The sequence below is a fragment of the Caretta caretta genome, chromosome 2 (assembly GCF_965140235.1).
Source record: "Caretta caretta isolate rCarCar2 chromosome 2, rCarCar1.hap1, whole genome shotgun sequence".
Taxonomy (NCBI): domain Eukaryota; kingdom Metazoa; phylum Chordata; order Testudines; family Cheloniidae; genus Caretta; species Caretta caretta.
The window spans coordinates 73020311-73045536 of NC_134207.1; the positions used below are offsets into that span (position 1 = coordinate 73020311).

A 25226-nucleotide genomic window follows, 5' to 3' on the forward strand; every position below is an offset into this window, starting at 1 on the left:
TGCGACTTGCATGACTTTTGCTAAGGTATGTAATGCTGTTGCACACAACTTTTTGGTGCTAATTACTTCAGAATATAAAAGAAGAAAATGAACACCAACTGATTATGTATTTTAAGTTGAAGGCCACAATGGCAATGTTTTATTTTAAAATAAAGTTGTAACAATTTTACAATAAACATATGAACCTTAAACATCCCAGAGGACTCAATATTATTCTAACTGAAATCCCTGGAGGTTTTGCAATTGACTTCAACAGACACAGGACAAGACCCCCAAAAAGAAGGAAAAAAATGTGAGTCAAGGGATTACGACTGTCTTGCCTGGACTCTGTCATCTGAACAGAATCACTTTGATTGTGGAAAGGAAAAGGAAGCAAACATTATACAGTCATTTAGGTCCCAGTTATAGATAGCCATGCATTATTAAATAAGTTTAATATAGCATCTGAAGGAAAAAATAATTAAGGGAACAGTCTCCCTATTTCTTAAGATAACAATAACTTTTGTCTGATGTGGTCTTTACATACAATTCAACGTAAGTCGATTTAATTTTATCAACAATGTGACAGGAAATGTCCTTACAAATGGGAGGAACTTGGGTCAGCTGCAAAATGAAGACAGTTTGGATTAACTAGATTGTCCATTACCTGAAACAAAACATGTTGATGGTGACTGAGCAAAAACCAATCAACAGGCCTATCCGAGGACCAATATTCTTCCTCCCAGGTCTCCTCAAAGCACTCCCAAAATGATCAGGGACCATTAGCTTCTAAAAGGGCACCATCAAAACAAGCACCTCAACTCAAACCACATAGCTAAAATTTTCAGTTGCCTCACCTCTAATCCTGACCCAAACATTAAATCAAGAGTATTACTAGCAGTATAAACTGAGCCAACAATCCATGGTCATTAAGTCAACCACGAAATCCTGAGCTATCAAGGCAGATGTTAAAAATCATCAAGTACTATCAGCCCCACTGCCCATATAGTACCATCCCAGTAAGGAATGTCAATAGTCTTGTAGGGATTTTACAATGCAGTGGGGCAATTGGTATACTAAACACCAGTTACATTTTAGCTCCATCCCAAGACTTTCATAAAATGGACATTCTGTATTTGATTCACTTTTGGGGTGGAAGAACTCCGGCATATCATACTAGATGCAAGCAGCAGTGCAGCCATACACATCCCATCCATTTCTCCTTCTGTCCATGGTGTCCTGAATGCCTGTTTGGAGTCAGCATTGGTAAAACTAGTCCACCAGTGTCATTCAACCAGGTTTGGGTTATTCTCATCTTTGAGCAAGTCAAGGAAAGTAAACCTATTACTAACTACCATCCAAGCATTAATCAGCATACAGTGAATACTAGATTCTTGCCCAAAACCATCATACACATTAAGGACTAATTACAATGGAATACAACAACAATGGAATTGAGGCTGATCATCTTGACTCTGGGCTATGTCCTACCTTCTCTTCCTCTTACCAATGAGATTGGGGGACCTAAGCCCTTAAAACCAGCCCTGCCCAAAACCCCCACCCCTGGGGTCTCTATAGTCTCAACATGCAACTGTGTTTTTCACTTCTCTTGGTGACTGTTGAAGGGGACACACCTGCTAGAGCTAAGTGACCAATTAAGGGCCTATATAGTTCGCCACAAACTACCCTCTCAAATGCAGACTTCCTAAAGACCAAGAAAGAGGCAGATCTGTTCAGACATTATAGTATAGCTTATGCATAATTAGGTTGAGTTGGTGCTGGGCCTTTAACCTCCCTGTTACTGAGGATGAAAAGCTGGGAAGGACTCAAGGAATAGTGTGGAGGCAGTCCAAACTTGATTTAGCACTATTGCCACTGGATTATTGCCCCTTTAGTAATTATATATAATATGCACTTCACACACAGACACATGCAATGTATTAATAGGCTGTTACCACCAGAACTCTCCACTGTATTTCCTGTACATTTTGGATAGTTCACATGCTTACAACCTATGTTTATTTTTTTTTAAATATTGTAGATAATGATAGCTTTCCCCCTTCCTCTTCTGATATGGGGTAGGGGTTAGCAAAAATAGCTGGCTCTGATGCCAGATTTTGCTGCCAACCCATGTTGAGAAACTCAGGGAACATTTAAACAATGAATGTTGTCACCATGCTGTGACTAGAACTGAGTGTGAGCGGTGCATGCCAATGCTGTAAACTGGGACTCAATCTTCCTACTCCTCTACCCTGTAATCTGAAGTGAAGACCCCTATTTACTAATTTTATCTCATGTGGAATTCCACTATATACTTTACCATTTCTTCCTCTTAAAAATGCATGAAGGCAAGAAACCCAACCATGACTGCTAGGAAGTGGCATTAAAAGAAGAATGGCTTTCCCAGTACTTGAAACATTAGGAGTAGTGCTAAGTTATTAGCCTCTGGAAATTGTACATTCTGAGTGCTGCATGACTGAGGAAGACTGAGATCAAATCTATAAACATGTAGTCTTTTGTTCATCAAAACATGTGCAGAAAAGAGTGACAGAGTTTATGAGTTGGATAACTATATGAACCTTTCTTGCTTGGCAATATGTTCAACTTCACTTATAGTTTATATATATCCATGAAAGTAGCGTCTAATGAGCAAATAGCATTCCCGAACAAGCATAATAAAGTTAGGAAGGACTTGCAATGTTTGTTTGTGCCTCAGGCTTCCTGAATCAAATCACCATCTTCTACATTAAAGAGACTTGTGTTATCCAAGAAGTATTAAAATAAAAATGTTAACTTTAAAGCTGAGCATAATATGCATTACATTTTGGAAACCTGTAATTTAAAAGACATAAAGTAAGCTAGGCTACTGTACCAGTCTAATAAAACTTGTGGAAAAGTGTATGACTTTCATTCAGTACTTTAGCCTTCATAGTTAAACATTATAAATGTTTATTACATATATATGGAAAGATGTTCAAGTGACTATCAAGCAAGTCAAGCAGAAAAGGTAAAGGAGATTTTTGATCAGTTCCTTAATACATTTCTTGTATGTGGTTAATACTCTAGTTACACTCTTAAATAGTTCAACTCCTAATATTAACTTTCCCCTTAGTTTTCAGTTTTATCAGAGAAAATAACTGAATAATTTTCTCTGTCATACTAAGTGAAAATTTGTTTTAAGCCATGCAGTACAATAATTCTTCTGAATAGTATAGCTAAAAAAGTGAAGAGATAAACAGTAACAGTTTATTTAATTCAGTGAAGAGGACATCTCATTAGATTATCTCATAGCAATCAAACAACATACTGCAAAAGCCAAATGACCAATCATTAAATGGTGTTTTTTTCTTCTTCCCCAGGCAAATAGAGATTAAGTGAAGTTAATGAATTCACTTTAAGGCATTAAGTTAAATTGCACGACTTAAAGGAAGAGAAACAAAGCACCGTGTAGCTTGCATCTAAGGTGGCATAGCTGACGTGATTTCTGGAAAATCATTCATTTATATAATCAGCCATTAGCTGTCATTTATGTTCACTGTGGAAGGGACCACAGTAATATATCCTAAACGAATTCCAGCTCAATGCCCACTTCAGTGTTTTACAATTTCTCTGGCACATGCTTAGTGAAAGCCTGCCACTCTGCAACAGAGGAGGGAATTACTACTGTAAACCCACAGGTATACTTCAATAGAAATATATTGGATTCACACACACAGAGTGGAATCTATTTCAATTAAAAGAAAGGCTAGCTAGTTACAGTAGCTAACAATAGTTCTAGTAGTCTTATTGCACACTTCACAGTATCTTGGGCATGTCAGAAGTCGAAACCATATTAGAGCTCTTCTGAAAGTATATTCAAACAGCTGACATTCATCTCAGATTATTTATCCCAGACATACTGTATGTAAATCATCCACCAACATGCGAAAGGTTTATTTCATCCTTTTGCTATAAACTGGTGGGTTTAGACATGCGTTCAGTGTATAACCACCTTTTTATCCTATTATGTTAATGTTCCTCATATGCGAAAAGTGTAGGTAGCTCCATATAAAATGATCTCTCTTCTAAACCCTCAGAGTTGACAAATGCTGACAAATCAAAGTGCATTAACCTGGAAAGGTTTGGGATTTTTTGTATCCATCTCCATTTACTGGAGACTTCTGATCAGAAAATGAGACCAAAAAAACATAAAAATCAACAATTATTCATACCCATTTACTTTTCTATAAAAGCAAATCCCTCCATGTTACTTGCAACTGGTACATAGTATTATTTATGTTGTAATGGTGAAAAAAGAAAGTTCATTCCTCTAAGTAAATACACCATCCACCCTTCCTCCCCACTTCCTGCCCCCTACCTATCCCCACTACCACTACTATAATTCACGTGCTCATTGGAACTGATCACGCTCTAAGCAAAATGTCAGTGTTTGGCTGTAAATCTGTGTAAATGTTTTTTCTCCCTGAAACCTTCATGTTAAAGCAGGATGCTCATCAAGGTCACTGTAAGAGATTACGGTTTTCAGTCTGGCAGAGAAGATGCTAAGAAAATCAATAAACACAAACACAATTAAACATGCTTTGAAGTCTGCTGTTTGCCAATTTCATGTGGAATCACATCTTTAGCTCCTGAATTTCAGAGATGTATGGGAAGTTGTTATGGTGAGGCAGGTTGGCTAGTTTATGCACTAGCTATGCAGAAAGGTGAACAGGAGATTTGGCGTTTTGCAGTGTGGCAGATTAGTTCTGAGTAAACTATCTTCAACTGAATTTTTAGGAAGAGATTACAGCTTCCTGGGCCTGCTGCCTCCTAAGTGGAGTTTTGCCATGGTCTTCCATGGGAGCAGGACTGGCCACTTCACCTACTACACCTTTTCTGTATGTCCTGTTAAACTGAGACCATACCAGACTCAACTTTTGTTTTGTGACAAATGTCAGTTACCAGAAGAAGATCAATAAATGTACACACATTAAAAAAGACAGGAAAGCAAAACCCACACAGAGAAGGAGCATCAGAGAAAAACAAAATTACCAAATGACATGGCTAAAAGTTAAAAGGTATGCAAATCAAATTCAATCACTGTCTTGCATGCCTGAGAGACACACAGGGCTGTCCTACAAGAGCTGTTGCTAAAATGCACTCTGTTAAGAGACTCTCAATATTAGTTACACATGAACACAGAGACAAAAAAACATTTAATATGTTAATAAAAATATAAGGCATCATTTCCATTTGCTGTTGTTGCACAAGTGGTCACCACCCGATTTCTTTAAGATTGTTCTTGCAAAGCTAAGGAACATAGATGCTGTAAAAGGGATGTTTACAATGCACTTCAACAGAGTTGGACCAATGCTGGGTTGCAACAGATCCCCTCTCACTATCACAAACCTCTCAAATAAAGAGACCTCGAAATCTAAAACTGCAGATGGCTCCACTACCCGTCCTCCCTCCAGACAAGGAGTTTCAAACCAACAGCTGCAAACAGATTAAGGTAATACGTTTACTAACAACGGCAATCAGGATTGTAAGCAATGACTTACTTGCCAATATGCTAGCGTTAGGCGATCTGCTCTCCGTTGCAGAAACGTTGCAGAGCTTATACTCTTCGGATCTCCTCTCAGACCTCTGTCCAAAGTATTTCCAAACCACTCGGGCACATCTCCACGGTTATTTGGCGTAATACAGAAAATCTCTCACCTGGCCCCCGAACTCAGTGCCCATGATTTAAATCAAAGCCTCCGGAAAGTTACACTCTGATTTGTGTTAAAAAAAAATTAAAATCGGATTGAAGTCGCTGGTGAGATCTCAAACTCCGGAGCGGAACGACGCCACCGTCCCTGTTTGCGGTTGCATGGAGGGGGGTTACTTGCAGTCCACCCAAAACAATAAATAAATAAATCAGAGGGGAGGAGGGGGAGCGAGAGATTAGGGAGCGCCGCCCTTTTAGCAGCAGGGAGAGGCAAGCCGGGGTATAAGCACCTGCAGCAACAGCAGCGCTGTGTCCCAGTGCCGGCTGGGTCCAGAGGCGCTGTCCATCCCTGCTGGTGTTGAGCAGAGACACCGAGAGACCCTGCCAGCCCCCAGAGCTGCCCACCTCCCTTCCAACCCACCAGCTTGCTTCTTGCTTGTCTCGCCTCAGTGGCTTCCCCCTTTCGTCGGCTCCCGCTAGGATTCGCCGCGCGGGGTTTAGCTGGGTTTTATCTGTAGCGTATTCTCCGCTGGTGGAGCTCGGGAGAAAATCCAGCGATGCTCAGGTCCCTGGCCAGGCCCTCCTTTGCTAATCAGACCCTATCAGAGAGCGAGAGCGAGATGGCGATTAGGCGGACTCAATGAGTGAAGCAGGAAACTTACACCGCGCCTTTGCAAAGTCCAGCGCGTGATTTAGGAGACAGGAAGCAGGGCTCTGTCCGGAACCTGTGGGGGTATCACCTGGGAGCAGCACCCTGAATGGTGGCATGCAGCTTGAGGACAGGGATTGCGGTCCTCCATTCAGACCCGGCTGGGAGAGGCGGCTTCTCAGTTCCCCTTAGAGCCCCCAAAAGGAAATCACACGTGATTAGGAGAAGTTGATGCTGCTAGGGAGAGCTCTTTAAAAGGGAAAAAAGGCAAAGCTGGGTCCCTAGAGGGAGAAAGTGGATCCTGCAAAATCCTGTCAGTTTGGGGCCCCAGAAGCCCACGTTTCATTGCCTAAAGGGAGTCCAAATCCAGGCATTCCTATTATTTCAAAATAACCCTGGTCCCCACCTATCCCAGTGCAACAGCGCCACAAGAATTTGCAACCTCCACCTGGATGCTAAGAGAACCAGCCAATCTGGGGGCTCTACCCCCCTAAAATACTATTGTATAAGTACAAAGTTTGCCACCGGGATAGAGAATAAATGTGGCTTATCTATTGGACGACCCACTCCTGACCTACCCTACCTAAATCTGTATCAGGGACATCAGTGCTTTCCACATCAACCATAAAACCTTGCAACTGACTATTAGCAGGTCCTGGTTTTGCCCTGGAACCTCCACATTCTATTGTCTAAACAGAGAATTCATTTAGCGTCTCCTGTTGTACCTTAAAACTCCACATGGATGTGTCCGAAAGCCAAAATACCACATAAATTTAGATCCCACATCTGGAGCTTGCCAAAGTTTCACCAAACACTCAGAACTTGTACCCTGAAAACAGAGCAAAAGGTGTTATTTCTACTTTTCCATCAAAAATCCGGACTTCAGAAAATCTTGTAAGGGCAGATATTTTAATTTGGGCACATATATAGTGCTAGAAATGGCTAATTTAGGCTTGTATATGCCGTTTTACCATCTCCACTCTTACTATACGTCATGAAATGCAATGTTTCCCCATTGTATAGCTTGTCGTGTATTTATTCCTTGGCAGATGGAAAGCCATAATACATCAAGTTCTATATTCAGCAAAAGTTATGTACTGCTTTTTTAATAGATTCATTTAAAGCTACAGAGACTTCTTTTTTTTTTTAATGTTAAAGGAAACGTTATAGTCTTCATCCAGTTTCTTGTCAATTAAATCGCATAGTCTAGAAACCCTTGACTGTTTTCTAATTTGGACTCTGGTACTTTGATTTTGTTGTCGTTCCATCTGCTAAGGAAATAACATCCTGATTACTACTACTCTTGACAGGAATTAGATAAACAGACATCCATATTTCATTATTTGCATGGCTGATCATTTATGGAACATCGCAGATCTGAGGTTTGTCTCCAGCTTTTATCATTAACATTTAAAATACATATTCCTAACTTGTTGCAGTTTCACTGGTTAAACTTATTTACGGCTTTCTATATAATTGCGAAGGATGATGGGGGGGGGGGTAGGGGGCAGTGTTGGTGCATCATGATACATTTGGGCCTGGATTCTGTAGATTAGGGGAGCTGCACATGTACTAAAATTTAGGTAAGAAAATCAGGGGGGTGCAAAAAGAAATAACCTGGTGCCAAATTAGAGTTTGTGCAGCTCTATACTAGCATTTGTTGGGGACAGGGAGGGGACGTTTGTTTTAGGGAGTGGGGGGAGGAATAGTAGAATGGTAGAATAATAGAATCAAGCTTGTTCTGTATTTTAGGGTTCCTGGCCAAAATTTGGCAAGATCCAGATCCGGGTTTTGAATGTAGTGGTGCATTGGCTTCCCAGGTCTTTCCGTGCAACAAGACCAGGTAAACGTGTTCCCTGTGAGTAACTTACACATTGGAGGGCCATAACATGGCATGATCTGGCAGGATCCCAAGTGCCCTATCTGGGTATTTGCTGCTCTGTTGCATCAGGATGCGGCCCTGTCCAGACTATTGTTGGTACAGGAAGAGTGCCTACACTTGTTCCATATTAACGGGGTAGAAATGCTGGGGGCACATTTGCTGGATCTAACAAGATCCAAGTGGTGGATCCGGGATTTTGCAGGCTGTTGTGCGGGGGGGATGCCTCAGAGTGCCTAGGTGGGTGTGAAGTAGGAGAAATTATGCAGAGGAATTTGAGGGTCTAGAGCCAAAAATGGTAGGATCTGGTAGAATTCTGCCTTTCCCGAGAGCACCTTTAACGGCTCAGTAAAAGTGAGAATAAATCAGTGACAAACCTGTTCACTTCCCAGGATACATGCCTTTTCCTCTCCTTCTAGTTTGTGGATATAGGAGACTGCATTTCTAGAGGGAGGAGGGGAATCGAGGTGAACATAAGAATGGCCATACTGGGTCAGACCAAAGGTCCACCCAGCCCAGTGTCCTGTTTGTCCAAAGTGGCCAATGCCAGGTTCCCCAGAGGGGGTGGACCTAACAGGTAATGATCAAGTGATCTCTCTCCTGCCATCCATCTCCACCCTCTGACAAACAGAGGCTAGGTGCACAGACCCTTGGAGAAGTGGGGGGCAGAGTGGAGCAGACGCACAGACATCCCTGGGCAAAGCAATGGTCTTAGTGATGACTGAAGCCGGGTCCCTGCTGGGAAAGGCTTGAGACGCTTGTCGCATCTTTAAAGACGCTGCTCTAGGTGGACCCCTGTATATTGCCGATTGCTCGCCTCTCCTGCCCCAGCTCAGAGCTTGGACATCGCTCCGGTGCCGGGCTCACCAAGGAGGGGCTGGGAGAGAGCGAGCCCGCACCGTCAGGGGGGCTGGTGAACACACCCCAGGCGGCGGGACGCGCTTGTAGCAGGGGACTGGCTAACTGCGCTCTGCCAGGGTGCTCAGGGAAGGAGGCCGCCGCACTCCCAGGCGCTCACACGACACCCGGGCTGGCACAGCGGCGGCGTACCCGGGTGCGGGGAATACATTGGCACTCGGTAAAGTCTCCCCACCCCCACCCAGCCCCGCGCTCCCCGGCCGCAGACACGCGGGCTGCTGTGCCCTTTCGGCAGCACCGCGGCGGGGCGGGGGCCGGAGGCTGGGCCGCGAACCCGCGCGGTGATCGCGGGCGGCTCGCCCCCGTCACACAGTTCAAGCGCACTTTCCCGCTGGGTGCCCATGAGGGGGCGGGGGAGTGAGGCGGGGGCGGGGGCGGGTCCTCCCCGCTCTCCCGTCCCCTGCTTCGGTGGAAAGGCGTCTCGTTAGAAGCCACCTACCCAGCCGTCGGGCCCGGAGCTGCGCGTTTGTCCTGCTCAGCCCCTTTGCTCCCTGCGAAGAAGGCGCTGCAGGAGCCGTGCTGCCTTCCAGCGGAACGGTGATTCCGCCGGACACGCCGCCGCGCAGGGGAGCGACCTGTAAACCAGGTGGAAACGGAGCCGTTTACGGGCACGCAGACCCTGGGCATCGCAGCCGTACTTAGTCCCGCTCTGGGGCTGCCGGGCAGCGAGCCCCTGATTTTAGGCTAGCAGCGAGGAGAGCCCCGTGCCGCCTTTCCCCGGGTGGAACCCGCTCGCTGAGGGACCAGGGCATCTTTAGATGCCCCGTTCCAGCCCGCGGCCGCGATGTGGAGCGCCACAGCCAGGGAAATCTCGCCTCTTAAAGGGGCAACGATTTAAAGCAGTAGGCTGAAATTAACCCTCTCAGGCTGGGTTTGGGGCGACAGGCTCCGGGGTTTGGGGAGGTGAGAGGTTCAGGCACTCCGCCTCCACCCCATTTTCTTTTTAGAGGCAATTCCACACAGTTAAGGAAGTGGAGGTTATTCGGGAACAGATTCAAAATGATTTGCTAGTTCCGCGTTTCTCAGAGGCGGCACCCGGCTTTGCTTGGGGCCGCAGCCTCCTGGGCAGTGATGGGGGCGAGGGCCACTAGCAGGGATTGGGCCCTGTCACCCCTGGAGCCAGCCAGGGTGAGTTCCCCACCTTCCCCAGAGCAGTGGGGCTCAGGCTTCCGGCTTCAGCCCTGGGGTGGCGGGAAGCAGGCTCTTGCCACGCACTGGCAGGCTCCGACTGGGGCTTCGGGCTCTGGCTGTGTAGCGACGGGCTCCGTCCCCCTCATTGCCCTGGCCCAGGCTGCCTCTCCGTCCCCGTCCCCCCCCAGGCCTCCCTACCCACCTCCCCATCCCAGGCTTAAGTTGTCCCCCGGCTTGCCAGGGCTGAGTAAGTCTGTTGTTGTGAAATATGACATTTGTATGTTTGTTAATATCACTTTTCACTACCTGCCAGCTAATTAACAAAGCTGCTGCTATGAAAAGTGATATTAAGAAATGTACAAATATTACTTTCTAGGGAAGCAGACTTATTAGCTAGCAAGTCTAAAAAAAAAAAAAAGAAAGAAAGAAAGAAAGAAAGAAAGAAAGAAAGAAAGAAAGAAAGAAAGAAAGAAATAGCAACCACAAAGGCAAAAGAAACAGCAACAAAAACATACAATGCTTGCATGGTATTGTATTTGTGTTTCTTTTCTGTAAAGAAGTAGAGACAACTGTATGTTATTTTTATTATTCGGTTTATGTATGTGGTTTTTTTACATGCATTATTATGACTGGGACATGTATAATGTGCACATTTGTTTTTCCTAAAATTAATTATTTTAGGAAAAAATTGTCACAGCACCCACCAGGAAGAGTTGGCAGCCACATTCTGAGGCCACCAAAAAATTTGTTGCAAGAACCCCTATGCTAGTTCATATTTTACTGAACTTTTCCCCACATACTATTACTTAGACTGTTCTTGACACAATATTATTTCATTTCTAATTTTTATTGTTGAAAGATCTCCAGCTGTAAATTGGGAGCTGATGCAAACAAAAGCACTATTCATGTTATTTATTACTTTCATAAATATTAACTGCAATAACGTGCAGTGAGCCATCAAGCAACATTAAAGAAGGCAACTTTATGCAGATTAAATGCAAAGCTAATAGTTACTCTAGAAAGAGTAAACAAGTGGTGAGTTGATAAATGCATAAGAACGTGCAGTTTGATAGGCTTTATGCCTACTTGAACACATTTGTATTTCAGATCTGGAGATACAAAGTCCCTTTTTAATAGTGAAATATTAACTGAGCAATTTGTATCTGCAAGCCAAATAGATATCTGTCCCACTGTTCATCCTCTGAAAAATTTTGAATGATTTAAATTGACAGTTCTGGTCATGTTGGTTTGTTTTGTTTTTTTTTTAACTCCACACAAGTACTGGAAAAGTAATCAATTATATCTGTTACTATCCAAGTCTAAATATATGTATCTTTGAGTTGAGAATTAAATGGATCTGCTGAGATTGCAACACTGTAACTATAGCTCAGATATGCTAAACCAATACATGGAAAGAGACCCATGAGTTTGACAATGAATGCCCTTCCTCAAACAAATCATTTTCACAGTGTTTTCAGTAAGAACATGATCATTTGAAGGCTTTACGCTCAATTTAACAGCATTTCTGTATTTGTTTGTCTGGCTAATGCAATTACTTTTCAATGCCACATCTGATCAATTCCAAGTTTTCAGGGAATGTTCTAGCCATCAATGGCCAGAAATATATTGATCTGTGAGAAAAATGGAAAGCCAAAACGTGGGAAATGGGAGACATATGAAGTCCCTGCCAGTTCTTTAGCACAGCTATAGTTTCAAGTATTCCTGCAATTGTTTACCCAGATCAAATAACTCGTTCATGGAAACCCATTATTGCCTTCCAGCATAAACATACTCCTATCTAATCTCTGCCTATCCTCACAATACAGTTTAACATGTTGACACACTCAATGACTTATCTCGTAGACAGAAAGAATAATGGTAGTGAGAAGAACTGGACCAGAGGGTAAAGGGGTCATACACATGATCCCTGGTTGGGGTGTGTGTGTGTGTGTGTGTGGAGAATAGGGGATCCTGAGCCACCATGGAGGGAAAAAGAGGGGAATGGGGCATATAGAGCCACTAGCAAAGGTTGGGAGACCCCAGAACTGAGGGTGGAAGGGGAATGGACGTGCATGCAAAGCCCCTGTCATGGAGAGAAGGGAAATGGGGGTGCAGACAGAGCTGCTGGTATGGGGGAATTTGGTATGTGTAGAGGGGTAATGGGGGATACACAGAACCCCTGGCAGGGGAAATGGGAGGTTGTTGCAGGGAGCCCCTAAAACAGAGGGGCATGGGAGGATGGCACCCAGGGATCTTGTGGGGGAGAATAGAGAGATGCAAGAGGCCCCTGGTATGCACAATAAGCTTGGCCTATACAAGCTATGAAGCATACAACCCCATAATTTAATTTTAAATGCACAATTTCTAAACTAAGTAGATTTATTGGAGGGTGGATCAGAATCTATGAAACATGGAATGTTTCGTTATAGACTGTCCCAATAAAAAGGGGGTTGAACAGGGATTCTGTAGTAGAGATATATTCCAACAAGGTCTGTCCTATGTTTGACTTTTTGAAGCCACCTCTCTGTACATTTCACAAACTTTGATATAAACAAATTGATGTGTTTATTCCCAGCTGCTGAAAGAAGATCTAAAAATCTTTCATGGGGATTCCAATAGCAATGGTCACTCTTTTCTTTCATGTGAAGATGACCAGGCTAAAAATTAAAGAAAGAAAGTTATGCTTTCAGCAATGGTAAGTGCAACAGGATGAAATCACATTACAGGTAAGATCAGAATGTTATCAAGCATATATACCACTATTTAAAGTCAGATTAGATAAACCGGAATTTTTTCTGCATAAAAACAGATCACTCCCATTAACTAATGACACTGAATAAAAGATAAATCACTGTTAGTTTAGCTGGTATTGCAGTTTCTACAGCTGCAACAGGATGACAAAATTCCAAGACAGCTCTGAGGATGAGAAGTAAACATATAGGAAACAGAAAATAAAGAGGAAGAAAATTCAGCATTAGCTCACAAACTCTGCTGAGAACTCATGTCACCTCAAGAATCAATGACAAGATACACTTTATAAAATTATATAGACTGCCTTTCCATAGTCATGTATTTCCTATTTTTTTCTGCCTCCATTACCAGAGGACACATTCTGCTTTCTAGCTAAACAGCTGTTCATCTCAAATGTGGGATGTGATTTTGACATCTCACTGTCTGGCATTTGTGCACAAATTTATTGAATATTCCAGTGTGAGACTAAGCTGGATATTCTGTAGGATAAGGGTTATTAACCAGAAAGTATGTGGGGGGGAAATAAAGATAATGCGTATGAGAAAAAGTTATCTGCAGTGTTGGACATTCAAGATGAACAAATTAGGAAGAAATTACAAAATCCATTCAGGAATCAAGATGACTCCACTGTAGGAAGTGAAAAAAATAGTCCTGACCCAAAGCCCATGGAAAACAATGGGGGAGTTTCTTCATTGACTTCAAAAAGGCCTCAGATCAGGCCCATTTAAAGAAGCACATGTGTCAGGGTCTTTTTTGTTGGGTGTCCCCTATTCTTTCTCTGATGGAGACTTCACAGATTGAAGCCCTTGTCATCAATTTAAAACAGCCACTGGCATCATATGTACTCCAATCTGAGGGGGAAAAAATAAATGCTTGCTTTGAGCATGACAGGCTATAGCTGAAGTAGCCAGGGGAGATGTTCATTGACAAATAACTGTTCTCTTTTAGCAATAAAACATCTTAATTGTATCTTAGAATACATATGTTTTTAATTCTTAGAAAATGTCAGTCTGTCTTAATTGGTTAAATATAACTAAGTAATCAACGAGAGAAGTGAAATGAAACCTAGAGCACTGATTTATTCCCCACCCCCCCAATCTGTATCAGAAAAGATGAAGTTTTGTTTAGCTTTGACAATAATTATGATAAATGTTATTTTAGTAAGCAGGATGCCATTGTATCTCCCTAAACAGCAATTGGAATACATATGCCCTATATCAAACAGTTTACCATTTTGTCAATGGGTCTGAAGTCCTAGGTATTGTTTATCCTGAATGTAAGAAGGGCAGATAGTATCCCCAAATTCTGAACTATTCACATTATTCCAAGGTTCCACCAAGAATGTCTTCCATAAAAAAGAACAATGTCTAGACCAAAAAGGGTTAAGAATCCCTGTAGGCTGGGTAAAGCAGCTAGAATATGTGGTAAAGAGTTTATTTTTCACTTTTATAAAATGTGTGTGTCATTTGTCACCAAGGCTTGCAATCTGGAGTTTTGGTTAGGTAATTAACAGTGGTCAAAACAGCCTCTTGGAATCTGTTTGGCCCAGGAGATTGCAACAATTTTTTTCAGTGACAGACCGTGCCACTCTGATTCCTGTCTATTACTTTGAGATTACACTACTGAAATGTGCTCTACATGGAACTCTGTCTTAAATCCATTTGGAAACTCACACTGGTGCATAACCAAACGTGGACCCAATTTTGTGTGAACCTGAGTTGATGAATTTTGCATGATTATGAGGTAAAATTAATTATTTTTACATAAAGGCAGGTGGAACTCATCAGTTCTGACTGAATTTCACCTGGAGATTTTGCACTTGTTCAAAACTAAAATTCAGAGTTAAATTTGGATTGGGTAAACCCTTGCAGATTGAACTGGAAGGAAAGAGTTCCATGAACCACTAAGAAAGCAACATTGTCAAGTTCTCAACCTGGAGCCCTAGTTCCTGGTTCCAAATGCCATAGGCCCTCAGTGCCTTCCAGCACACTGCCTTAATTGACTGTTATTGCTACCTTTCTATATTTCCTTTATGCCAATCCATGGTTGTCTTGAATCTGATTAATGCATAATTTCTTAATCGATAACAAAACAATTCAGTAGCTTCAGGGGAAAAAATCTGCTTTTTTATAATAAATAAAGACAGAGATAAATTGTTAATTATCAAAAATAAGAGCAAATGAATAATTCACACTGAATAAATAGTGGAACAGTAAGAAAATTGTCAGCCACAATTTTTCTAAATAATCTTTACTATCTAATTATTTTCATAATCACTATTTCTTCATCATAAGAAAATGAAATTGCCTTCTGGGGCTTTAAAAATATCCTAAGCACTAAACATTTCAAAATTTCCTTATGATTTTGGTTAACATATAACTGATGAAGGCATTTGTCATTTTAAATAACTAACTTGTAAGAGTAAATAGGCTGTGTAAGTAGTAAGTAAGAGTAAGTAGGCTGTCTACACAAAGGACCTAAAAAAAAAAGGATTGTGAAGGCAGAGAAATCTTAGTTCAATCTGTATCAACTTTTAATGTGATAGTTAAAAGATGTGATCATGGAATATAGAATGTCATCTGCAAATAGTGTAATGGACTACACATATTGTGAAACATGTGGCTGTAACTGTATCTTGTAAAATGATGACCATGCTCCTGGCATTACAGATCTAAGTGTAGACCTTTAGTGTGCACTTTACAAATACAGAATCGCTTCAATTGGTTTGTGTGGATGTAAGGAAGGACATAATTTTGCCAAAGGTTTGAAAGCATCCACTGCCCTGTGAACTCCTACACATATACATATTTAAATAGGACAGTAATTAATGCTGTAGTCAATCCTAAAATGGATATTACAGCCTAGTCTGGGCAACATCTCAGCTCATCAGTTCTCCCAAACATGAGGGAAATATGCATCTGGCCAGTGTGCCATCTGAACAGTGCAGAGTGGCTGGAACAGGGGGTGAGAATATGAGCCATGATGTCTGCATGCTATACTGATGTATTTTTTTTTAAGAAAGTGCCCTGTGTCTTAGAAGTACTGGAGCAGGTGAATGTATAAGCTCACATTTTACTTTATAGTTAAAAAGTAGCCAGATAAAGTCTGAGTCAGATCCCATCTAGCATAAATCAACGCAGCTGCACTGAAGTCAATTGAGTTATGTAGATTTATACCAGATAAGAATCTGGCCCAAAGTATCCTCTTTTTTTCCCCCTTCGTAACCTGGTGGCATAATATTCAGATGGACTCCCAGCACACATGCAAAATACCTCTCCCCCTTATACACCTTTGAATTGCCTCTTGCTCATGCCCTATTCATTTTCTCACCCTCTGAAAAGTTCCTCCTAATTTACTCATGCCACCCTATGTTTTCACTCTCACCTCCCAAAACCTGGTGGGCTCTGCCCTTGCTTCATCTCCCAGCAAGTCCCTGGTGACTCTTCCTCTCTCTCTACAACACTGCCCTCCTTCCACCCTGTTTTATTGTCTGCTACTTCTCCTGAAAGTATAGATATCCTCTGGGGGGGGGGGGGAAGAGGGAGACAGGATGATAGCTGTTCCAACAGACTCAAGAGCCTTCTCATGAGACTGCTGGTGTAGGATCCTCTTGGAGTTGCAGTTTCCTGGACTGTATACATGGAAATATTCTCCACTTCGGTATAAGTGACTGGAATCATTGCGGGGTGGGAGAGAGGGACTATAACTATGTGAAATAAGCAGGAATCTAACATTCCTGCTAGAAAAGTTGTTTTTGTTTTTTTTTTGCGCGGGGGGGGGGGGGGCTGTGTATATAACAGAAGATTATCACTCATTACAAAAACATGAAATATCTGAATTGAAGCTCTAGCTCTGATTACACATTTCCCAAGAGCTACAGACTCCAGGGCAAACAAAGCACTCATGCAACTCCAACTAGGGTTGCTTAAAGTTATAATAAACCACCCACAGCAATTTATTCAGAAAACATGAAATTCATAATTTAGCAATAAAAGCAAGACTCACATAAATATGTGCTCATTTTGGGGAAGTGAAAATGCATCGCCATGGTATTTTTGAAGTGCTCTTTTTTTTTTTTTTAGCTGTAGTCTGTGGCATCATAATTTCAGAATGATGTTTGTATTATGCTATCTACTTATATCACCCCCATCACAATAATAATCTGAGTGCCTCTCAAGCACTTACACAACCCAACCTTGCCGGAGGAACAGAGAAATTAAGTGGCTTTTCCAAAGTCACAAAGGGATCTGTCTCTTTTAGGTACTTATAGTGACAGGTATGGCAGTTTCCTGCAATATCTTTGGGCAATCTTATTTAATTAAATGTAAATAGCTTTGAAGTCCACTGTATTATAAATGCAAAATTTATGTATTATTGTGGGATTGTATAACTTCTCTGTGGGGGAAGGACATGGCCAATGTTATGTACCTCAGATGACTATTTTAAGCAAAGTGTGAGACGAATGAACTTTCGGGGCAAAAAAAGAGAAGGAGATTTCCCAGGAAATCTCTATGGGGAGGTCTATGCAAATATACCCTCTCCTGTTATGCAAGAACTCAGCCTTTTGAAGCTTCACCTTCAGGAGGTGACCTTAGTCTGCTGATTACTTGTTAAATGAGGACAAGATCAAAAGCCAAAACCGTACAAAGGAAAGAATGAACGATTTGAAGCAGTGCTTGTTCTGTTATGAATTTATGACCACAGAGATCCCGCTTGGTGGGCTTTGAAGGACTGAGCACCTACCAGATCCTTTGTTGGAGCTGGGGGTGATCTCTGGTAAGTTTATGTATGTATTTAAGAACACATTAAGAATAAACATGCTTACTGAGGAAGGGCTGTTTGGTAGCTTACAGGTACAGACAATGACAGTTTTCACAGCCTCTGAGGAGAAAGCAAAGAAGGCCTGTGTACTGTGGAATTCACAGCATAGGCAGGGAACCATACAGCTGGAAATACTAGCTAGGAAGCCTAGAGTGGTTACCCTTGCTGGACCACAAGAAGGAAATACAGGTGTAGTTGCGCGGAACTGTGACACGTAAACGCCCCCTATTACTGTAGCATCTGAGTCCCTCACCATCATTAATATACTCATCCTTACAACAGCCCTGTGAGCAAAGGCGCGGGAAGTAGAGGTGTGGGGTTGGGGGTGCTGCAGCACCCCCAAGTTTTGCACCTGGCATCCCGGCCACCAGCCCCATGCCCCTGCCACCCAGGGGGCTCTGCTGCTGGTCCCAGGGTCCCACCTGGCCGCCAGCCTGGGACCCTGCTTGTCTGCAGGTCTCACTCGGCCACAAGTCCCATGCTCGGGGGCTCCACTGCTGGTTCCAGGGTCCCGCCCAGCTGCCAGCCCCACATGCAGGGTCCCAGCTGCCTTACTCTGCTTCCCCCACTACTGGAGCCACAGCCCTGCTCCCAGCCCCAGCTCCAGCAAGCATGGACAAGGGTAAGAGGGATGCAGCTCAGCACACCCATTCCAAAAACTGTTCCAGCACCACTGGCTGTGAGGTAGGGAAGTATTATCCCCACTACACAGATGGAGAACTGCGATACAGAGAAGCTCCGTGACTTGTCTAAGGGGACACAGGAAGTCTGGAGCAGAACCAAGAATTGAACTTTGAGTCCCAGTCAAGTCCATTAACAATACTTAAGGATCCGATTCTGTCACAGAGTCTGTGACTTTAACAGACTTCTGTGACTTCTTCGGCTGACTCAGCCCACTGCAGGGCTGGAGCAGCTGTCAATCCGCACCCAGGAGCAGTGGCAGGGCCAGAGCAGCAGCTAGCGGTCAGCCCCCAGTACTGCTAGAGCAGATAGAAGCCCCCAGGACAGGGGCTGGCGGTGAGACCCCGATGCACGAGCAGCAGCTCCTAGGGCCAGAGCAGGAGCAGGCACCATGGCCAGGCTGAGTCGTCCCCCGGGGCTGAAGCAGGTGCCAGCGGTCAGCCACTGGCAGGGCTCCAACTGGTAGCTCCCCCAGGGTATTTTTAGTAAAAGTCACAGGCTTCCATTAATTTTTGTTTATTGCCTGCAACCGTTCCGTGACTTTACCAACAATACCCATGAAAAAAATCTTAACCTTAACAATACTATCCCATTTCTTATATTATCCTTCCTCTTTTTGGAAGTACAGCCTCTAAAAGGGGCATTTCTGGACATGATGTAACAGCACTTACTACACAGAGTGAGCACTGATACCATTTTAAAAATATCAATTTAACAAATTGGAGTGTTCTCTTGGGGTATTGTCTTGACATTTCAAGACATCTGGAAAGGCATACAGGCATCAGTAGGTATTTCTGTGGGGAAAAAATCCCACTGAAAGGTTCACTGAATCTAGCCTCACAACTGTATGATGCACATAAAAGTCCATTTTCTCTAAAAATAACATCTGTTCCATGCTGTATTGTAGGTGGCTCATGGCTGACTTCAGACATTCCACTTTGTGTTGAACTTGAATGGAAATCTTTGCACCTTTTCACTCTGTGACTAAGGGTTATGCATTAACTAATAAAGAGGCTTTTTTCTTGATACAAATAGCATATACATATTTAGTGAAAACAAAACTTATTTATCCTCTTTTGTAGACTTTTTGTCTTAGTAGACTGCACATATCACAGTGAGAGGTTGACTGGGGCAACAATTTAACTGTTATTTAAATAAAATTGAATTAGAAGGTTTATTGCTTTTTAGAAGCATACATTTATTAATTTATGCTCTGTATTATGATAAATGACTCCTCGGCATACTTTGAACCTATTTCTTCCTTTGGTAATGCATCTCATTTACCAACCTGATATTTTTCTTTGTAGTTGTGGCTTAGAATAGACAAAAACACCAACTCCTCAGACATTTAACAAAATATGCTCCTGATTGAATAGCTATGTCAATATAAAGTTCCTGCATGTTTTGTTTTCTAAGGTTAATTAGCTTTGGGCTCTGGGTGGGCACACACACCTCTCCTTTCACAGTGGGTGTGATTTTGAGAAGTCTAGGTACAAATCGGTCTAAACAAATGTAACATTATGGAGGCAGTTTGTAGCAACTCTCATAGTTAGAATTGCATTGTAAAATGGGGTTAAAATAAACCATGAATTCTTGTCTCTCTTTAAAAGTAAGTGTCCAATTGCTGTGAAATTTCCCCTTAGTCTTTATGCCTGTTTTGTAGCACCACTGTCTGGCAAAACATGGATCTGCTGAAGCCTGCCTCAGTTTCCCCTTCAGTGGGGCAGCAATGGATTCACTTTAACAGCTGAGGCAAAGAGAAGCCAAACAAACATTCTAATTAACATAAGCATATCTCCCTTTAAATAAGCCCTCTGAAAGGAGCACTTGCACAACAGTTTAAAGGCTCTTACCTGAGAGCCCAGGTTTGGGCTACTCAAAAAAAAGTTTCAAACAAAAAATCTCCAAGAGCTAGGCTAGCTATCACCATCCCTTGCCAGGTATGCATCTTCTAGTCTCCATACTACATTTTCCCTTGCTGCCTCTTCCAGTTTTAAACAGGTCAGCCCTTGCGGGAGGGGGGCGGGGAAGGGAACCTCATTAATTATATGCAGGTGGTTCTGATTGCAGCTCCAGGCCAGCCTTTCAAAGGTAGTACACTCCCATCACAATTTTCCATTCAGCTTTGATTGGTTTCTCTTCATAATTATTTTAGTAGGAAGACTTTGAATTTTCAATCTGGTTTAATTTTTTCCATGACAGGCCTACTTTTCATTGTTAATGAATGGCTCTTAACAGCACCCTTGTCCATCTACATAAAACTTGTTAGAGATGTGGATCCTAAGAGATCTGATGCAATGTGTACATTTTTTTAAAGTGGGATTTAAGGTGATTTTTAGCTGTTATTCACACTCTAGCTAGAGCTGGATGGGAATCAGATTTTTAGTTTTTCAGGAAAGTTTCTGATTTCTAATTATTTTCCATTCTAAAACAGAATGCAAAACAAACGTGTTTGATGTGTCCCAGGAAACAATGCGATTCATTGCTCAGGTTATTCTGATATCATAGTATATAAAAATTTAAATTGAAAATTGAAATGAAGTCACTTTGAAACAGAAAATTAAAACAGTATGTTCCAAAAATGTCAAAACATTTTTTTCAGTTTTTTCTTTCAAAACAATTTTTTTGTCAAAAATGACACGCTTCTGCAAAAAGTTTTGTTTTCAGTGAATCAGCATTTTCTAATGAAAAAATATTCCCTCCAAAAATGTCTTACCAGCTCTAATTATGGCTGAAAGCTTATGCACACAGGATGTAAGCTGGATGTAGTGATGGGGGATGGGGGAGGGAGGCTAAGACCAACCAGGATTGATGGCGATGGATGCACATGAAACCTTCTCTGTCAGAAGCTACACTTTTCTGTCAAACTGTGTGTCCTATGCCAAAGAAGAGCTCATGAGCAGCTGCTGACACAAGGATTCAAGCCCAGCTACTGATGGATAAAACATTTTCCATCATTACCTGCACTTCTACTTCCCAGAAGTGCCCGGATCAGTACCCTGAGCCTCCCACTACTGAGAGCAAAGGCCATTCTCCCGAAGCCACTATAGGAATAGAAATATACTTCTCCTAGTAAAAAACCTTCATTTGATAAAATGACTGTTATGGGTTGGCCCCAGGAAAGAAATGAAACCTACAAATCTCAAAGTCAAATAGCATCCACTATAGCATATAATCTGTTGTTTCTTCCTCCTCAAACAGAGCTGTCCATCTGTCCTCTATCTAATATTTTAGAGTCTTAAACAGTCCCAGTAGTCTTCACTTTAATTTGTGTCTTCCCCAGAGCATCAAAAGCCCTTCAGGACGACATGGGACAGGCATTTGGGAGGGACTCCATCAGAGTCCACAGAAAACTACTCCACAAATATGGAGCTCCCACCTGACTCTCAGACACTTTAGATGTACAGTGGGGTTTCTTAGGGGGTTGCCCTGTAGGGAAATCCTTCTGGACTCCCCTCCCACCACCACATACACACATCAAACTCAGCTTTACTCCCCATGGCTCCACCCCTCTGGATAGTTTTAGCCTGCTCTGGGTAGAATCCTGGAACCTGGGGAAACTGAGTACCTGGCTGAGTCTCCTGAATGTAGCTACCTTGGAGCAGCTGGGTCTCAATAGTCTTTTCTGTCCTCTGTGAGAGCAGACAGACAGACAGTTTGGGCTGGCCCCAGAACATAGGTCTCCCTGCACACTGTTCTCAGTTAGTGGCAGCTCAGATGCTCTTCTCATTCTCCTGGCTTCCTCTCTAGGTACTGCTGGAACAAGAATCCTAAATATTCCCTTTTGTCCATGGCTTGGCAGAGGTTCAGGAAGCTCAGTTCCAAATCTTGATCCTCTGCAGTGGCTGTCTCTTCTTCACTGCTGCCGCTTGTGTGGGAGCAATATTTAATCCGGCTCTCTCCACATCTCCAGCCTTCCACTTTTAAAATGTCACCTTTTATCCTTATTTACTATCCCATTGTATCTGAGATACCATTGTTATTTTTGAATGTAAATAGAAGGAAATAACAGCGGTATCTTAGAGAGCTCTGCCTGGTGTCTATGAGCAAATTTTCTTTTTTTAAATGGCAGACAGTTTGGGTCACAGGGAGTTGAATGCACATATGGAATAGAAGCTATTAAAATCAGTATTTAGGGCTCCGTGGTAAAAGTGGTATCTCCTATGCTAAATATAGAAAGATACCACAGTTGTCACAGAAACCTGGAATAGTGAAAACTGAATTTTTAGATGGCACTCACTCTGTGTGTATATTATTTACAGATTCATAATACAGTAGAACTTCAGAGTTATGAAGACCAGAGTTACAAACTGACCAGTCAACCACATACCTCATTTGGAACCAGAAGTACACAATCAGGCAGCAGCAGAGACCAACTATCCCTCCCTTACCCCCCCCCCCAAATAAAATAAAAGTACAGTACTGTGTTAAATGTAAACTGCTAAAAAAATAAAGGGAAAGCAGCATTTTCCTTCTGCATAGTAAAATGTCAAAGCTGTATTAAGTCAATGTTCAGTTATGGGTGTTATTTCAAAAGTTTACAACGTTTTGTTCAGGGTTATGGAACATTTCAGAGTTATGATAAACTCCATTCCCGACGTGATCGTAACTCTGAGGTTCTACTGTATATAAAAACATTACTTATAATGTATATGGCATAAATTATTTTCTATCAGGGAAGGCACCTGTCTGAAGAAGAGGATGAGTGGGAGGAGGCTCCCACTTAGCTGTTAGAGTTTATGACAGCAGTCCTGCCTCCTGGTAGGGGAACCCAGGCCACCCACTCCAGCAGGTTCAGACCCAGGGGCCCTCTTGGCACTGTAAAGAAGGTGTCTGCTAGCTGTGGTCCAGCTAATATCCTTCCCTGGATCTCTTCCTACTGCTCTTCCCTCCTTGGTGCATGACATGGCTCATGGTTCTCCCTTGCAATCTAGCCCACAGGACTCTACAGGCCGAGGAGTCCCAGCTTCATGCCGCATTTCTCCTCCTGTTGTTACCCCTCTGTGGCAGTGAATGCATATCTGTCTATCTCTGCCTACCACCCTGCTGTGCTGAAGAGATTCCTTTTTAATCCCCTCCTCCAAGTGGAGCTTGTCCATCAGGCTTCGCAGGCCCTGAGTTTTTCCTGAATCCCTATGTCTCCAGTGTGAGGTTTATCTACCTATTCACACACACGCCCTTTACATTTGGTGTTGGGGTGCCCGAGTTCAAGCCTCACAATCCACCATCCTGGAAAAAGAAATCTTCATTCTGGTATTTGTTTCCCTGCCTGTGGGCCACCTAGAAGGCATAGGGTTGTAAGGCCAAATACCACTTCGTTATCCTGGGGTTGGTATCTTTCATGGAACTTAGCCAGCAGAGGCATACATGGTCAATTATCAAATGGAAAGGATTTCCCAGTAGATAATATTGCAATATTTCTATGGCCCACTTCGCTGCCAGGGCCTCTTCCTCCATAGCTGAGCAGGCCTTCCATGGAGAAACAATTGCTAGCTGATACAGAGTATCAGAGTATTAAAGTCATGGGACAGCCTGGACTCTAGCCCTATGTCTGAAGCATCTGTGCGGAGTATGAGCTGTCATGTGAGGTCAGGGTGGAAGAGGGCTGGTTCTTTGCTCAGATGGTCTTTCAGGTCCTGATGGCTTTGTCACAGACCTTGGACAATGCAACCCTCTTGGAGCTAGTGTTCTTCACTCAGGGCAGGCCTACACTACAAACTTGCATCGGCACAGCTGCATTGATGCAGCTCTGCAGCTGTAGTGTGTCTGGTGAAGATGCTCTAAGCCAACATGAGAGAGCAGTTCCATCACCTTAATAACTCCACCTCTGTGAGAGGCGGTAGCTATGTCGGCAGGAAAAGCATTTACATGGGGGTTAAGGTTGGTATTACTATGTTGCTCCAGGACGTGGATTTTTCATACTCATGAGCGACATAGTTAAACCGAAGTAAGTGTATAGTGTAGACCTGGACTAAGTCTGTGAGGGGTTTTGTAGCAAAGCTGGGTATGAATCATCTAAAGTAGCCTGCCAGACCCAAACATCATCTAACTTGTTTTTTCATTGACAGGATAGGGCAATTAGTCAAGGCCTGGGCCTTGGACCTCTGAGGTGCCTTCCCAATTAGAGGCCTAATTTTGTCTCTTCCGATGGTATATTCAAGTTATGTTATCTCATGAAACCCCAACCAGCACTTAGCCAGGTTCACCATGTGGTTGGTTTCTTCAAGGGCCCATAGGACCACCAAGATATGCTTGCGATGTTTCTCCCAATTATAAATGTAAATAACTATATCACCCATATTGGTTGTCACATACTGGCTGTTTGGTTGCAGGCCCATGTTCATCAGCCATTGCAGGCAGCTGCAGCCCTATGAAGGCTGAAGGGCATGGTCTTGAACTGGTACAGGTTGAAAGGTGTTGCAAAGGCTGCTTTTTTCCTTGAGATGCCTTTGTTAAGGAGATCTGCTAGTAACCCTCAGTCTGATCTAAGGTTGAGATACACTTTGCAGCACCTAATCACTCCAACAACTCGTCCACTCATGATATAGGATACATATCAAACATAGATATTGCATTCATTTTCCTAAAGTTGATTCAAAACTGAGAGATCCTATCCACCATGGGCACTAACACAATAGGGCTCTGCCACCTGCTGTGAAACTCCTCTACATCCCTGAGGTCCAACATCACCTGCAGTTCCTGATATACAACGTCCCACATCTTTCTGA

At 42.8% G+C, this 25226-nt stretch overlaps 1 protein-coding gene and 1 long non-coding RNA gene across 14 annotated transcripts in view; one reads left to right on the top strand and one right to left on the bottom strand.

The window, feature by feature from the left end:
• The window catches only part of SNTG1 (syntrophin gamma 1), a 525384-nt gene extending 515530 nt beyond the window's left edge, over nucleotides 1–9854 (bottom strand). For 3 of the 12 annotated variants that reach the window (XM_075125239.1, XM_075125238.1, XM_075125236.1), the window contains exon 1: nucleotides 5520–6595. The gene's annotated coding sequence lies outside the window, so the exon portion shown is untranslated. Of the gene's footprint in view, nucleotides 1–5519; nucleotides 6601–7042; nucleotides 7117–9553 lie in introns of those variants that run through there. The other 9 variants (XM_075125240.1, XM_075125242.1, XM_075125232.1 and 6 more) reach the window with 8 other exon arrangements.
• On the top strand, nucleotides 7421–22890 carry LOC125630987 (uncharacterized). Of its 2 annotated transcripts, XR_007354848.2 has the most exons (4): nucleotides 7421–7699; nucleotides 8070–8160; nucleotides 12821–12940; nucleotides 22761–22890. It is a non-coding gene; the product is annotated as an uncharacterized LOC125630987 (long non-coding RNA). The 2 variants fall into 2 exon arrangements; XR_007354849.2 differs by lacking the exons at nucleotides 7421–7699; nucleotides 8070–8160 and adding an exon at nucleotides 9141–9274.
• The last annotated feature ends 2336 nt before the right edge of the window (nucleotides 22891–25226 follow it).